This window comes from Giraffa tippelskirchi, chromosome 4 (genome assembly GCF_054371585.1).
Source record: "Giraffa tippelskirchi isolate mGirTip1 chromosome 4, T2T-mGirTip1v1.2.pri, whole genome shotgun sequence".
Taxonomy (NCBI): Eukaryota; Metazoa; Chordata; class Mammalia; order Artiodactyla; family Giraffidae; genus Giraffa; species Giraffa tippelskirchi.
The window spans coordinates 80,506,490-80,522,655 of NC_137278.1; the positions used below are offsets into that span (position 1 = coordinate 80,506,490).

General features: G+C 36.5%; 1 protein-coding gene and 1 pseudogene across 7 annotated transcripts in view; one reads left to right on the plus strand and one right to left on the minus strand.

Moving 5' to 3' along the window:
• SOS1 (SOS Ras/Rac guanine nucleotide exchange factor 1) overlaps positions 1-16,166 on the plus strand; it is a 133,667-nt gene that overhangs the window by 24,231 nt on the left and 93,270 nt on the right. The gene's annotated exons all lie outside the window — the stretch shown is intronic.
• On the minus strand, positions 2,549-3,015 carry LOC145503615 (ubiquitin-ribosomal protein eS31 fusion protein pseudogene; annotated as a pseudogene).

Sequence of the window (16,166 nt, forward strand, 5' to 3'; positions counted from 1 at the left end):
ATGATACACACTGCATATAAGTTAAATAAGCAGGGTGACAATATACAGCCATGTCATACTCCTTTCTCAATTTTGAACCAGTTAGTTCCATGTAAGGTTCTAAGTGTTGCTTCTTGACCAACATACAGGTTTCTCAGGAGATGGTTAAGATGGTCTGGTATTCCCATCTCTTTCAGAATTTTCCACAGTTTGTTGTAATCCACACAGTCAAAGGCTTTAGCATAGTCAATGAAGCAGACGTAGATGTTTTTCTGGAATTCCCTTGCTTTCTTTATAATCCAACAGTTGATCAATTAACCCTCAAGTTGTCATATGGTCCGCTGTACCTCAGGAAGATTTAAGCTAGATGTTATTTACTTTAGTTTATTTAGAGTGCTTTTCTCACTCTTTGTAAACTGAAATCACACCTGTTCACGAGAGATTTAGAGTCTTAGTAGGTGGCAGCTGGGATAGTGGGTTAAGTACATGTAGTGTATTTTGGAGTGGGCAAGACTTTGTGGGAAGGTGTTGCATTGGGGTATGTAGGACTGCATAACAAGGAATAGAGAGAGGAAGGTGAGACACTGATATCAAAGATGACATTTACATAGTTGAAAATTTTGACTGAGGTCACTTCATATATGAGAAAGGGAACTAATATGCTCTTATTCCTTCCTCTTTCCTCCTGCTCTCCTTTCTTTCTTCCTTCAAAAACCACAGAATTTCCTGTTCTCATCTAGAATTCAAAGTTCTACTTTAGAACTTTGATTTTATAATTTAGGTACACTTTTCTGAGATTCTTAAGATTTAATCTTCTTTTTTTTAATTTATTTTAATTTGTTTTTTTAATTTTTGGCTACAGTGGGTCTTCGCTGCACACAGACTTTCTCTGTTTGCAGTGAGTGGTGGCTTCTCTAGTTGCAGGGCCTGGGCTTCTTACTGCGGTGACTTGTCTTGTGGAGCACAGGCTTCAGTAGTTGTCGCACATGGGCTCAGTAGTTGCAGCTTGTGGGCTCTGGAGTATTGACTCATAGTTGTGGCACATGGGCTTAGTTACCTCACAGCATGTGGGATCTTCTGAACCCATATCCCCTCCATTGGCAGGCAGACTCTTAACCACTGGACCACCAGGGACGTGCTAATCTCCACTTATTTGTCGAAAAATGTGTCCTCAGCATCAAACAAATAATCTCTGGGAATAGTGAGTTGATAAGTTTGAAATACTTTTGAAAAGGTAACTTCCGTTAAAAAGTCTTTTCTACCTTAACATTTCAACTGGTGGCTCAAACGGTAAAGAATCTGTCGCAAAGCAGGAGACCAGGGTTTGATCCCTGGGTCGGGAAAATCCCCTGGAGAAGGAAATAGCAACCCACTCCAGTATTCTTGCCTGGAGAATTCCATGGACAGAGGGAGCCTAGCAGGACTACAATCGCTAGCATTGCAGAGTTGAACACAATTCAGGGACTGAGCACAAGCATGATTGGTATTCTTGCTTGGAGAACCCCACGGACAGAGGAGCACGGTGGGCTAGTCCATGGGGTTGCAAAGAGTTGGGCAGGCCTGAACGACTAACACATACACGCATTTCAACAATTCATAACAAATTTACGTATCATTCTTGTTTTATATCGTACACTAGAGTGTTCTTAATTTTGTTGCCACTTTATGTGCTTACACTTCCATGTTGGCTATTAAACTCATCAAAATTTAGTAATCTCTAGTAGCAAATTCTTGAAAATACAATTAATTTATAAACTCATTTCAGTCTTTCGTAATTTTTTAAAATATTCTTCGTATTTACATTTTTGATAGTTAATATATTTTTCAGTATTGAATATAATAAATATGAAAAGTATCCTATTTCATTTTTTAAATTAAAAAACTGAACACTTTATAAAAGTTATTTTAACTTTTAGAACACAGTCACAAAATTTAAAGCTCAAAAGACTCTACAGTGAAAATCTTCCATCTCATTCATCTGCTCTGCTGTTCTTGCAACCTACCTAGGGGCAAACAATTTACAAGTTTCTTATATAGAGATTTTTCTGTGGTTAGCTTGTGTGTGTATACATGTATGTGGTGTGTCTGTGTATGTTTTCTTTCTTTTGGGGAATACAGCCTTTTTTTAGTACCCTTGTCACTGCTCCCCCTCCCCCCAAATATATTTTGGAGACCATAGCAGTTAAGGTTATCACCTTTATTTTCTGTGGCTGTATACTACTATTTAGTTGTACTATAATTTATCAAACTAGTGTCTCTGTCTTTTATTAGCCAGTATGCAGTTACTTGGAGAAGGCAATGGCAACCCACTCCAGTACTCTTGCCTGGAAAATCCCATGGACAGAGGAGCCTGGTAGGCTGCAGTCCATGGGGTCGCGAAGAGTCGAACCTGACTGAGCGGCTTCACTTTTACTTTTCACTTTCATGCATTGGAGAAGGAAATGGCAACCCACTCCAGTGTTCTTGCCTGGAGAATCCCAGGGACGGCAGAGCCTGGTGGGCTGCCATCTATGGGGTCGCACAGAGTCGGACACGACTGAAGCGACTTAGCAGCAGCAGCAGCATGCAATTACTTGCCTTCTGGTTTGTTGAAACAATAGGTCAGACAACATTTGCCACAATAATGCCTGTGTAAGTGGCTTGCCATAAAAACTCTGGCACCACCTTCCTCAGTAGGGCACTCCTGATGAAGGTGACTGATTCTGCCATTGTCATCCACGATATAGTATTTCAGAACAGCCAGCTTAAACCTTTCTCTTACGCTTGCTCTTCTTGAGAGTGATGTAAGACTTCTTCCTTTTCTTTTCTTAGCACCACCACGAAGTTTAAAACATTAAGGTAAAGAGTGGACTTTTTGCTTGTTGTAGTCAAAGTGCATCCATCTTCCAGTTGCTTGCCAGCAAAGATCAGTCTTTGCTGATCGGGAGGAATTCCTTCGTTATCTTGGATCTTGGCCTTTACATTTTCTATTGCATCTGAGGGTTTGACTTCAGGAGTGATGGACTTCCTTGTCAGGGTCTTCATGAAAATCTGCATCTTGGCGGTGGTTCCACTGCAGATGACGGGTCTAAAAGGTAACTTGTCCTCTACTGAGAACGATTGAGGTCATTTTCTGTCTTTTTGTTTTGTAAACACTTGTAGCAAATACTTGTGTATATGTCATATCGTATGAGTGCAGTGTTTCTTCGTGTCTCTTACCCATTTTCTAATTGGATTGTTTACTCTTTTACTGTTGAGTTTTGACAGTTCTTTATATATATATATTTTGGATACTAATCCTTTGTTGGGCCTGTGGTTTGGAAATATTTTGCCCACTTCTTACATTACCTTCTTATTCACTTTCTAGGCTCTTTCCTAGAGCAAAAGTTTTCAAGTTTTGATGTTCAATTTATTGGTATTTTCCTTTAATGGGTTGGTGTCAGGTCTTAAGTAATTTTTGCGTATCAGTGGATCCTGAAATTTTTCTCCTGTATTTTTTCCTAGAAGCTTTATAGTTTTACATTTTACCTTTAAGTCTAAGATACATTTTGAGTTATTTTTGCATACGATATGAGACTTAAGTTGAAGTTCATTTTTTTTTTGCCTACACATGTCCATTTGCTTCAGCACCATTTGTTGGAAAAGCAGTCCCAGCACTGAATTGCTTTTGTACTTTTGCTAAAAATTGTGCATATTTTTGTGGATCTATTTCTGGGTTCTCTCTTTTATTCCATGTGTTTCTCTCTCTCTGGCAGTACTACACAGCTTTTACTACTATAGCTGTAAAATAAGTCTTGAAATTGGGTAGGATATTTCCTTCTATTTTATTCTTTTCCAAAATTGTTTTAGTAATTCTAGTTCCTTTTCCTTTCATATAAATTTTAGAATAATCTTGTCAATATCTACAAAAAAATCTTGCTGGGATATTGGTAGAAACTATGTTAAACCCCTGTATTAATATTAGGTAGTGGAAGAATTGACATTCTTATTGATTGTTGAATCTCCCATTCCATTAACATAGAATGTCTCTCTATCTTTGCTTTCCTTCATCAGTATTGAGCCATTTTTACGATACAAGTCTTGTGCTTGTTTTGTTAGATTTGCACCTAATGTTTTGGGTGTGTGGGTTATTTTATTTTTTATGTCCATGTGTTCATTGCAAGTACAGTGGATTTTTTCTATGTTTGTCTTGTATCCTATGAACTTACTGAACTCACTATTTGTTGTCTTTTTGTTTTGTTTTGTAGATTCTTTGCAATTTTCTACCTAGATAATCATTTAATTGACAAATAGAGAGTTTTATTTTCTCCTTTCAAATTTATGTTTTTAAAATCTCCTTTTCTTATTTTATTGCATTGGCAAAAACTTTCAGCACTATGTTTAATGAATATGTTGATTGGACATTTTGTCTTTTTTCCCCCAATTTTAGGGGGTAAGTATTCAGTCTTTGGGCTTTCCTAATTGGCACAGCAGTAGAGGATCTGTCTGCATTGCAGGAGAGGCACATTGATCCCTGGGTTGGGAAGATCCCCTGGAGAAGGAAATAGCAACCTACTCTAGTATTCTTGCCTGGAGAATCCCATGGACAGAGGAGCCTGGCATGCTATAGTCCAGGGATTGCAAAGAGTTGGACACACTGAGTGACTAACACTTCTACACTTCCCAGTATTCTTGCCTGGGAAATCCCGTGGACAGAGGAGCCTGGTGGGCTGCAGTCCATGGGCTTGCAAAGAATTAAATGTGACTTAACTACTAAACAGCAGCAACAGTTCAGTCTTTCACTCTCAAATGTATGTTACCTGTAGGTTTTTGTAGATGCTCTTTATCCAGTTGAAGAAGTTCCATTCTGTTTCTCTTTCTCTGAGAGACACTTTTTCCCCCGTGAATGGGTGAAGAGTTTTGTCAAGTACTATTTTTTTTTTTTTTACCTCAATTGAGGTGAATTACATGGTTTTTTTCTTTAGCTTTTTAATGTGGTGGATTACATTGGTTAGTTTTATAATATTGGTCTAGACCTGCATCCCTGGAATAAACTCTGCTTGATCATAATGGATGATTCTTTTTGTAGATTTCCAAATTTGACTTGCTAATATTTTGTTAAAGATCTGTACTTATGAAGAATGTTGATCTGTAGTTTTTCTTTTTTATACTGTTTATGTTTGTTTGTTTTTTAAATCAGGGTGATACTAGCTTAATAGAATGAATTTGAAAATGTTCCCTTCAGTTCTGTTTCTAGAAAAGATTGTGGAAAATTGATGTTAATTCTTTAAAAGTTTGCTACAATTTTCAGTGAAACCATCTGCATCTGGAGAGTTTTTTGGATGTTTTGAATTTACAAATTCATTTTATTTAGTAGATGTAAGACTATCCAAATTTTTAACTTCATAAGTAAAGTTGGGTAAGTTGTAGTTTTCATTGTAGACACATTCACATTTCATTCCTGATTTATTCCTATGTTGGTAATTTGTATCTTCTCTTTCTCTCTCTTTTTTTCCTTTGTCTTGCTAGGTGCTTTAATTTTTGATCTCTTAAAAGAACCAGCTGTTTCATTTATTCTTCCCTATTTTTCCCTTTTCAGTTTTATTGATTTCTGCTCGTATTTTTATTATTTTTTCCTTTTTCTTTCTTTGCTTTTATTTTGCTTTTTTGCAAAGGGATTCTAGAGGTTGAGAGTTAGATTATTGATTTGAGTTTTTCCTTTTTTTTAATTCCTGTAAATTTCTTTCTCAGCACTATTTTACCTATGCCTCACAGATTTTAATATGTTGTATTTTCATTTTCCTGTAGTTCTTTTTTTAAAAAAAATTATTTATACCTTTTATTTATTCTTTTACTACTACTACTACTACTAAGTCACTTCAGTCGTGTCTGACTCTGTGCGACCCCATAGAGGGCAGCCCACTAGGCTCCCCCATCCCTGGGATTCTCCAGGCAAGAATTCTGGAGTGGGTTGCCATTTCCTTCTCCAATACATGAAAGTGAAAAGTGAAAGTGAAGTCGCTCAGTCGTGTCTGACTCTTCGAGAGCCCATGGACTGCAGCCTACCAGGCTCCTCCGTCCATGGAATTTTCCAGGCAAGAGTACTGGAGTGGGGTGCCATTGCCTTCCCTGATTTATTCTTTTAGTGGAGCATAATTGCTATACAATGGTAGTTTCTGCTGTACAACAAAGTGAATCAGCTGTATGTATACATATATCCCCTCCCTCTTGAACCTCCCTACCCCCATCCCACCCCTGTAGTCATCACAGAGCACTTAGCTGAGCTCCCTGTGCTATAACAGCAGCTTTCCACTAGCTCTCTGTCTTACACATGGTAGTGTGTATATACATCAATCTTACTCTCCCAATTCATTTCACTCTTCCTTTCCCCTACTGTCCACTGTCTTTTCTCTACACCCGTGTGTCTATTCTGCCCTGCAAACAAGCTCATCTGTACTATCTTTCTAGATTCCATACATAGACATTAATATATGATACTTGTTTTTCTTTTTCTGACTCACTTCACCCTGTGTGACAGACTCTAGGCCCATCCATATCTCTATAAATGACCTAATTTCATTCCTCTTTATGGCTCAGTAATATTCCATTGTATATATGTACCACAACTTCTTTCATCTACCGATGGATGTTTAGGTTGCTTCCATCTCCTGGCTATTGTAAACATTGCTGCAGTGAACATTGGGGTACATGAGTCTTTTTGAATTACAGTTTTCTCAGGGTATATGCCCTTTAGTGGGATTGCTAGGTCATGATAGTTCTGTTTTTGGTTTTTTTAAGGAACCTCTGTACTGTTCTCCATAGTGGTTGTATCAACTTAGATTCCCACCCACAGTGCATTTGGGTTCCCTTTTCTCCACACCTTCTCTAGCACTTATTATTTGTGGATTTTTTGATGATGACTATTCTGACTGTATAAGGTAATACCTCGTAGTTTTGATTTTCATTTCTGTAATAATGAGTAATGTTAAGCATCTTTTCATGTGTTTGTAGGTCATCTGTATGTCTTCTTTGGAGTAATGTCTATTTAGGTCTTCCACCCATTTTTTGGATTTATTTATTTGACTGTGCCAGTTCTTAGTTGCAGCATGTGGGATTTAGTTCCCTGACCAGTGATCAAACCCAGGCCTCATGCACTGGGAATCGGAGTCTTAGCCATAGGACCACCAGGGAAGCCCCTCCTTCAGTTCTATTATATGTGTTTTTAAATTTCTTTTGAGAATTCCTCTTTGATCCATAGATTATTTCCATAAAAGTATATTGTTAAAAGTTTCCAAGTGTTTGAAGATTTTCCTGTTAACTTTCTGTTATTGATTTCTAGTTTGTTTCTATTGTGGTCAGAGAACATATTCTCAATGATTTCAATTCTTTTCAGTTTGTTCAGATTTGTTTTGTCGTCCAAGATATATTCTTATTTTGTGTCGCTCAGGCACAGGATAAGAATGTGTATTCCTCTCTTCTTATATGGAGTGTTTTATAAATGTTGATTAATTCTTGTTGACTGGTGGTATTGTTGAGTTCTTTTAAATTCTTTGTGATTTTCTATGTAGTTGTAGTGATTGTTTAGAGAGAGAGGTGTTGAATTGTTCAGCTACAACTGTGGGTTTGTATATTCTCCTTTGAGTTCTATCAGTTTTTGCTTACATTTTAGAACTGTGTTGTTTGGTGGATACACATTTGGGGTTGCTATATCTTCTTGATGGATTGACCTTTTTAACAATTGTGTAATGTCCCTCTGTCCAGTGAATTTCCTTGCTTTGAAGTCTACTTTCAGTTCAGTTCAGTTGCTCAGTCATGTCTGACTCTTTGCGTCCCGATGAACTGCAGCCCGCAGGCTTTCCTGTCCATCACCAACTCCTGGAACTTACTTAGACTCATGTCCATCGAGTTGGTGATGCCATCCAACCATCTCATCCCCTGTTGCCCTCTTCTTCTCCTGCCTCCAATCTTTCCCAGCATCAGGGTCTTTTCAAATGAGTCAGTTCTTTCCATCAGGTGGCCAGAGTATTGAAGCTTCAGCTTTAGCATCAGTCTTTCCAATGAATGTTCAGGACTGAATTCCTTTCAGATTGACTGGTTGGATCTCCTTGCAGTCCAAGGGACTCTCAAGAGTCTTCTCCAACACCACAGTTCAAAAGCATTGATTCTTTGGCACTCAGCTTTCTTTATGGTCCAACTCTCACATCTATACATGACTACTGGAAAAACCATGGCTTTGACTATACAGACCTTTGTCGGCAAAGTAATTTCTCTGCTTTTTAGTATGCTGTCTAGGTTTGTCATAGCTTTTCTTCCAAGGAGCAGGCATCTTTTAATTTCATGGCTGTAGTCACCATCTGCAATGATTTTGGAGCCCAAGAAAATAAAATCTGTCACTGTTTCCATTGTTTCCCCATCTATTTGCCATGAAGTGATGGGACCAGATGCTGTGGTCTTAGCTTTTTGAATGTTGAATTTTAAGCCAGCTTTTTCACTCTTCTCTCTCACTCTTCTCTTTCATCAAGAGGCTCTTTAGTTCCTCTTCGCTTTCAGCCATAAGGGTGGTGTTATCTGCATATCTGAGGTTATTGGTATTTCTTCCAGCAGTCTTGATTCCGGTCTGTGCTTCATCCAACCGACCATTTCACCTGATGTACACTGCATAGAAGTTAGATAAGTAGCGTGAGAATATACAGCCTTGATATACTCCTTTCCCCATTTGGAACCAGTCGGTTGTTCCATGTCCAATTCTAGCTGTTGCTTCTTAACCTCCATACAGATTTCTCAGGAAGCAAGTAGGGTGGTCTGATACTCCCATCTCATGAAGAATTTTCCACAGTTTGTTGTGATCCACACAGTCAAAGGCTTTAGCATAGTCAATGAAGCAGAAGTAGATGTTTTTCTGGAATTCTCTTGCTTTTTCTGTGATCCAGCAGATGTTGGCAATTTGATCTCTGGTTCCTCTGCTTTTTCTAAATCCAGATTGAACATCTGCAAGTTCTCGGGTCACGTACTGTTGAAGCCTCGCTTGTAGAATTTTGAGTACTACTTTGCTATAGTGTGAGATAAGTGCAATTGGGCGGTAGTTTGAACATTCTTTGACATTACCTTTCTTTGGGATTGGAATGCAATCCTTTTCCAGTCCTGTGGCCAGTGCTGAGTTTTCTAAATTTGCTGGCATGTTGAGTGCAGCACTTTCACAGCATCATCTTTTAGGCTTTGGAATAGCTCAGCTGGAATTCCATCACCTCCACTAGCTTAGTTCGAAGTCTACTTTATCTGATATTAATGTTGCTACTTCTGCTTTCCTTTGATTAATGCTTGCATGATATATCTTTTTCTGTTCTTTTACTTTTTATCTACTTATATTATTATATTTGAAGTGACTATCATTAGTACATGGTTAGGTCACTTTTTTTAATCCATTCTACAAATCTCTGCTTTTAATTGCTATGACCATCTTCATGCAGTGTAATTATTGCTGTGTTATGGCTTAGCCTGCCATTTTAGATACTATTTTCTGTTTGTTCAGCTTTTCATTTCTGTTTTCTTTTTCCTGGGGTTACTTGAGCATTTATTGGAATTCCATTTTGATTTATTTACTGTGTTTTTGTGTATCTCTTGTATAGCTTTTTGTATGGTGGCTCTGAGTATTACATGATGTATACAGTCAACCGTTGAACAAGGCAGGGGGTAATCTGTGCAGAACTTACAGTTGGCCCACAGTCTCCACTGTTGTTCTGAATCTCCAGCTTCAGTCAGCCATGGACTATGTAGTACTATGGTATTTACTTTTTTTTAAAGTTTATTTTTAAAAATTACTTTTGACTCTCTGGGTCTTTGTTGCTGTGTGAAGTCTTTGTCTAGTTATGTATGGCCAGCCAGGGCTACTTTTTGTGGCATTGTGCAGGCTTCTCATTCCAGTAGCTTCTCTTGTCATGGAGCACAGGCCCTATGCATGCATGCTCAGTAGTTGCAGCTTGCAGGCTGTAGAGCTCGGGCTCAGTAGTTGTGGCTCATGGGCTTATTTAGTCCCCCATGGCATGTGGGATCCTTCCAGACCAGGGATTGAACTGATGTGTCCTGCTTTGGCAGGCTGATTCTTAACCGCTGGACCACTAGGGAAGCTCCCAGTATTTACTATTGAAAGATATCCCCCTATAAGTGGAACCATGCAGATCAGACTCACATTGTTCAAGGGTTAATTGTGAATAACTTATTGCAGCTTATTGGTGTTATTTTATCTGTTTGATGGAAGCATAGAGAAACTTATCTCCCTTCCTTTATGTGGTTCTGTATAAGATGATTGCCTTAATATATCCTCTACCTACATTTAGAACCACATGAGACATTGTTACAATTTTGCTTCAGCCATCAAACATAATTGGAAAAATGAAGAAGAGAAGGAAAGCCTGTTGTACTTTCCCAGTAATTTCTTCATCACGTTCTTCCTTCCTTCCTGATGTTCTGAAATTCCTCCTTTATTGTTTGCCTTCTGATTAGACAACTTCTTTAAGCCATTCTTTTAGGGTGAGTCTATTGGCAACAGATTTTCTTAATTTTGTTTCATTTGAGAATGTTTTGATTTCCTCTTCATTCCAGAACAGTATTTTCACCAATATAGGATTCTGGGTTGGTAGCTCTTTTCATCTAGCACCTAAAGAATATTATCTTGACTTCCTCTGACTTCCATGGTTTTTGATGAGAAATTTTCTGTCATTTTAATTGTTTTTCTAATCTAGGTAAGGTGGTGTTTTTCTCTGACTGCATTCAAGCCAGTCTATTTAGAAAATCTTCTCTTCCATTTGTGTATGATTTTTTGTGTGTGAAAAAAATTTTTCCCCAGCAATATTGTATTGTTGGCCTTAAATAGGAATTACTTGGAAGTTTTAGTAAAATTATTTCATAATGAAACTACTACTTTTTAGATGGTAATGATAGCTTTACTTAATTCTCTATAGCAGCTGTAGCTAAACTAATTCTTAAAAAGAAGGTCTCCAGTGAAGTAAAAGAAAAATTTTACATTTATCTAATACCCCCTCTAAGCCAAGGTACTTTATATTTTCATATTCTATTAGCAAAAGTAATTTTTCATTCCATTGACCCTATTTGAAATTTGCAGTCAAATATTTCAGTCTTTAATATATATGCTGGAAAACTACCAAGACTTGAATTCAGTGAAATCTCTTTATGTCTGTATTTTAAGTTATCTGTGTTACATTAGCAATTTTACCTGAGGAAGTTCAAAACTTTGCAGGGTAGGAAAAGTATAAGTAACGAGAAATATCTTCATATCTATATAATAAACCAATTCTAGTTTGCTTTTGCTTTTTTAGATTTTTGTCTTCTATTAGGATTTAGATTGAACAATTATTAAGTTGATAAAAGCATAACTTAATACTCTTATTGATACCTTATTAATAGTTACAGTATATGGAGTGAATTCTACCTTTTAGAATGATTAAAGTATTAAAGGACCCAACTTTTTACAGAATGTATTTTGTTGTTCTACCGTTAAGTAACTCCTAATTTTTTCATCTAGTCACCACTTTGGAACAAAAATATCTTGCATAAGCCAAAACATTTCTCTGTGGTTTCTTTTTCAGAGTTTTAGTATGTTATGCTTTTTAGCAACTCATAATACTAAGCTCTTTTAGTCTGGATACTTTGGTTACAGCAAAAGTACAGGTTTAAAAATAAAATTATTTTAAAATACAATTTTATTTTTAAGTTTTTTAATGGTTAACATTTATTAATGAATATACTGGTAACTATGGCCATCTTCATATTGATTTTATAGCCTACTTAAAAATAAAAAAAGAACTTAAAAGATTGAGACTTTCCTTGTGAATCACTTTGTGGGATCTTGTTCCCTTTTAAATAGTAATAATCATTCACTATTCTAGTTAAAATTAAAATAATACAGATGCAAGTGAAATAAAAGGGAAAATCTCTTCTTTCTCTTTCTCCATCCCACCAGTCTCCACTCACCAGAATCTGCATAGCCTAATCAACTCAATAATGAACTCTTCTTCCTTTTTAAAAATAGAAGCAGTACCTTAAAAAAAAAGATCTTAAACAGAAATTCAGTATATTGACAGATCACTAAGTTTTTTTCCCAAAGGCAGCGAGTAGAATTATGGTGGTACTTGTGTCCCTCCTGGGAAAACGCTTGAGTTCTGGGCTCATAATTTGAGAACTCCTGTTTCTTTTGTGCTTCTGGTAGTTAAAAGTAAGAAATTAGTTGAACATTTTATGAAGGAGACATACTCTGGTTTTTAAAAGCATGTATTTAAAAAATAGCCTTATATTCCTAATGTAAATGTTGCTTTGTCAGAAGTTTCAACATTTGGAACAAATTTTGTTAATAATTTCTAAATAAATAAAGTATAATTCAAATCAGATTAGTTAGGATTAGTGCCCAGAAAGCTGTTAGAATTCACATAATGCTACATGTAAAGTTGTTTTCTGTATTATCTAATTGTTCAGTTGTTGTTCAGTACGCATACTACTGAAATTAACTCCTGCAATGAAAATATATGTTTTTGTTTATATTTTCTTGATATTATTCATTTTCTGTTTTTTTTTTTTGATAGGAACTTTGAGGTGTAATTTGTGTATTATACAGTCTGCCATTTAAAGTCTATAATTTAGTGGGTTTTAGTATATTCACAGAATTGTGCAACCATCACTACATTTAATTATTAATCCTTTTCATCACCTCAAAAAGAAACCTTGATTCCTTCTGTCTTGCCCCTCCCCAGCCCCAGGCAACCATTGATCTACTTTGTCTCTATAATCTGCCTATCCTGGCATTTCATATAAATGGAATCATATAATATGTGTTTCACTTAGAAGAATGTTTTAGGTTCATCCATGTAGTAGTATGTATCAGTATTTCATTCCTTTTTATAGCCAGTTACTAGCCCATTGTATGGATATGTGTGTGTGTGTATATTAGTCATTTAGTTGCGTCTGACTCTTTGCGACCCCGTGGACCCCTCTGTCCATAGGATTCTCAAGGCAAGAATACTGGGGTGGGTTGCCATTTCCTTCTCCAGGCGACCTTCCCAACTCAGGGATCAAACCAGGGTCTCTGCAATGCAGGTGGATTCTTTACCATCTGAGCCACCAGGGAAGCTTGTATGGATAATGCTACATTTTATGTGTGAATACATCGGTGGGCTTCCCTGGTGAACTCAGTGGTAAAGATCCATGTGCCAGTTCAGGAGACATGGGTTCGATCCCTGGATTGGGAAGATCCCCTGGAGAAGGAAATGACTACCCACTCCAGTATTCTTGCCTGGGAAATTCCATGGACAGAAGGGCTACAGTCCATGGGATCACAAGAGTTTGACACAACTTAGTGACTAACAGCAACAAAACAATACATGGACGTTCAGTTTATTTTACATCTTTTGGCTATTAAGAATAATGTTGCTATAAATGTTTGTTTAAATGTTTCTTGTGTAGATGCAGTATTTTCATATCTCTCAGAGTGAAATTGCTGGGGCATGTGGTAAACTTCATGTTTAATTGTTTGAGGAGCTGCCAGACTGCTTTCCTAAGTGGCGGCACCATGTTATATTCCCGCTAGCAGTGTGTGAGGGGTCCATTTCCTTCACAGCCACACCAGTACTTAATTGTCTTTTTGATTCTAACCATACTAGAGGACATGAAGTGATATCTCATTGTGATTTTTATTTGCATTTTCCTAAAGTAATAATATTAGACCTCCTTACTTGTGCATATTGGTCATTTGTATATCTTTTTTGGAGAAATGTCTATTCAGATTCGTTTTCCATTTGTTAATTGGGTTCTTTGTTTTTGTTGTTAATTTGTGAGAAATCTTTATATATTCTGAATACAGATTCCTTATCAGATACATGAATTGCAAATATTCCTCCCAGTTTATGAACCAGAGCATTCTTAAAATATTGTGATTAATATAGAATAGTTAAAGCTTATATAAACTTTTAATTTTCAGAAAGTGAAAATGTTTAGCACTTGAACTTTTCTAATCATGGGTTCATCATTAATGTTTCAGAGGTTTACTTCAGGCTTGTGCCTTAAATCAGTTCTCAAACATTACTAAGCATTAACAAGTGATGCGGATGCTGTTTGTTCCTGACCCTCTGCGTTAATGATCCCTGTTAATGATCACAAAATATTAGAGAAATGCTGATAAGTAGCAGTTTCTACTTGTCTACTAGATAAAATTTAGATTTACCTTCTCCTGTTTGCACATAAAATTTGCATATATTTGCATATACAAAGTTTCTTATACTATTTAGCCATGGTTAGTGCCTCAATTATTTGGTTCCTTTTAAAATTCATGCATACATATTCTTTTCTTCCTAGGGTGGTCTTCCTTCAGATCCTCACAGTTATTTGAACTTAAGAAAATAATCTAATAATCAAAGAATGTTAGAACTTAAAAGGAGCTTTACAGATCATCCAATTAATTCCTCTTCTCTTCACCCAGATAGAAATTAATTAAATCACTTAATCCAAGATTACATAGTTAATTAATGGTAGGTATAGGTGGTTCTTAGTAAATTTAATTCTGATAATTCTTTCTTGAAGGAAAGTACAAATTTATTTCAGCTCATATATCTTTAGTGATTTTCAAATACAGATCTCCTTGGCAACATTTCTTTAGATAATAAGAAGCTTAATATTCTTGGAATGACTTAAAAATTGATTCTGTGCTAAATAGTATCTAATTATTTTACCGTGTACCAAAAAACCCATAAATTTAGCCTGGCAGATAATTTGGCTTTAAAAAGTACGATTTATAGGTGTTTTGTTTTTTCTTTTTCTCTCAGCTTTATTAAGGTATAACTGAGAAAAGTTGTATATACTTTTAAGATATGCAATGTGATATTTTGATATATATTTACATTGTAACTGATTACAACAGTCAAGCTAATTAACATTTCCACCAGCTCACAGTTATCCTCTTTTTGTGTTGTAAGAACATGTAAGATGTGCTCTCAACAAATTTCAAGAATATGATACAGTATTATTGACTATAGTCATCATGTTGTGTATTAGATCTCCAGAACTTATTCATTTTGCATTACTGAAATTTTGTATAAAGGGTACATTTCCCTTTATGGGTGTCTTTTCTCTTCTGTTTTTAAACAAAGGAAGCATATGAGGAAGAAGATAGATGTTTAAAAATATGTGCTAGTGAAATGTGGGACAGAATTTCATGAATAAACTTATGTAAAACAGTACGGTGGGCAGGTTAATTATTTCCTGGAGACATGTTACACCTATTAGAAAATTCAGAGGGAGTGATGAGAAAAGGGCATGTAATAGGAAAAGTATAAAGCTATCTGCCCTCCCTCCCCAACTCCTCCCCACGTGCCCCCTTTAAAAATCTCCCTGGCCAAAGTCTATGTAAGGGAAGAAACAGTCTTGCTTTTCACCAGTCTAAGTTATAGGCTAATAGATGTTCCTTTTAATAATTACAAAGATACTAAAGTCTCTTTTTTTTGTTTAAAGTGAAAGTCACTCAGTCGTGTCTGACTCCTTGTGACCCCATGGACTTTACAGGCCATGGAATTCTCCAGGCCAGAATACTGGAGTGGGTAACCTTTCCCTTCTCCAGGGGATCTTTCAAACCCAGGTCTCCCTCATTGCAGTCGGATTCTTTACCAACTGAGCTATCGTTTAGCCCTTCACTTTAATAGTTAAGCAATCTTATTTTTACTTTTTGCCCAAAATAGTTAATCTGTGTTGTTTCTTTCATAGGAGTTTGCTTAGCCAAATAGGTAGCTTTATATAAACATCTAGTTTTTTAGACACCAACTGTGAGATGTGTAGAAAGCACTGGTAAACACTAAAAATAGATTGTGAAAGCAGCGCTGACTGACTGCCTGCCCTTGGTCTGCTCTTGCCTAGGCTTCTGTACAGCCAGCGGCCTATTTCAACTATGCTGTAATGTTGCTAAAATAATTTTTATGCTTCACTGTTAAAACTCTTAATGAATTCTGTCTTCTTTGAACTGTGAAACAGTCCTGTCCTATGTCAGTCTCCATTTATGTGGAACTGAAATAATTTTTGTCTTAGAAGCAAGTATTCCAATTAAGTCTTTGGGCTTATTTTCATCTTTTAAATTTTGCGTAGAGTAGGGAACTTATTACTAAAGTAGGAAATGTACTTCTGCCCCAAATTCAAGAAGAGAGAGTTATTTCACTGTTTCAGATAAAAACTTTTGAATG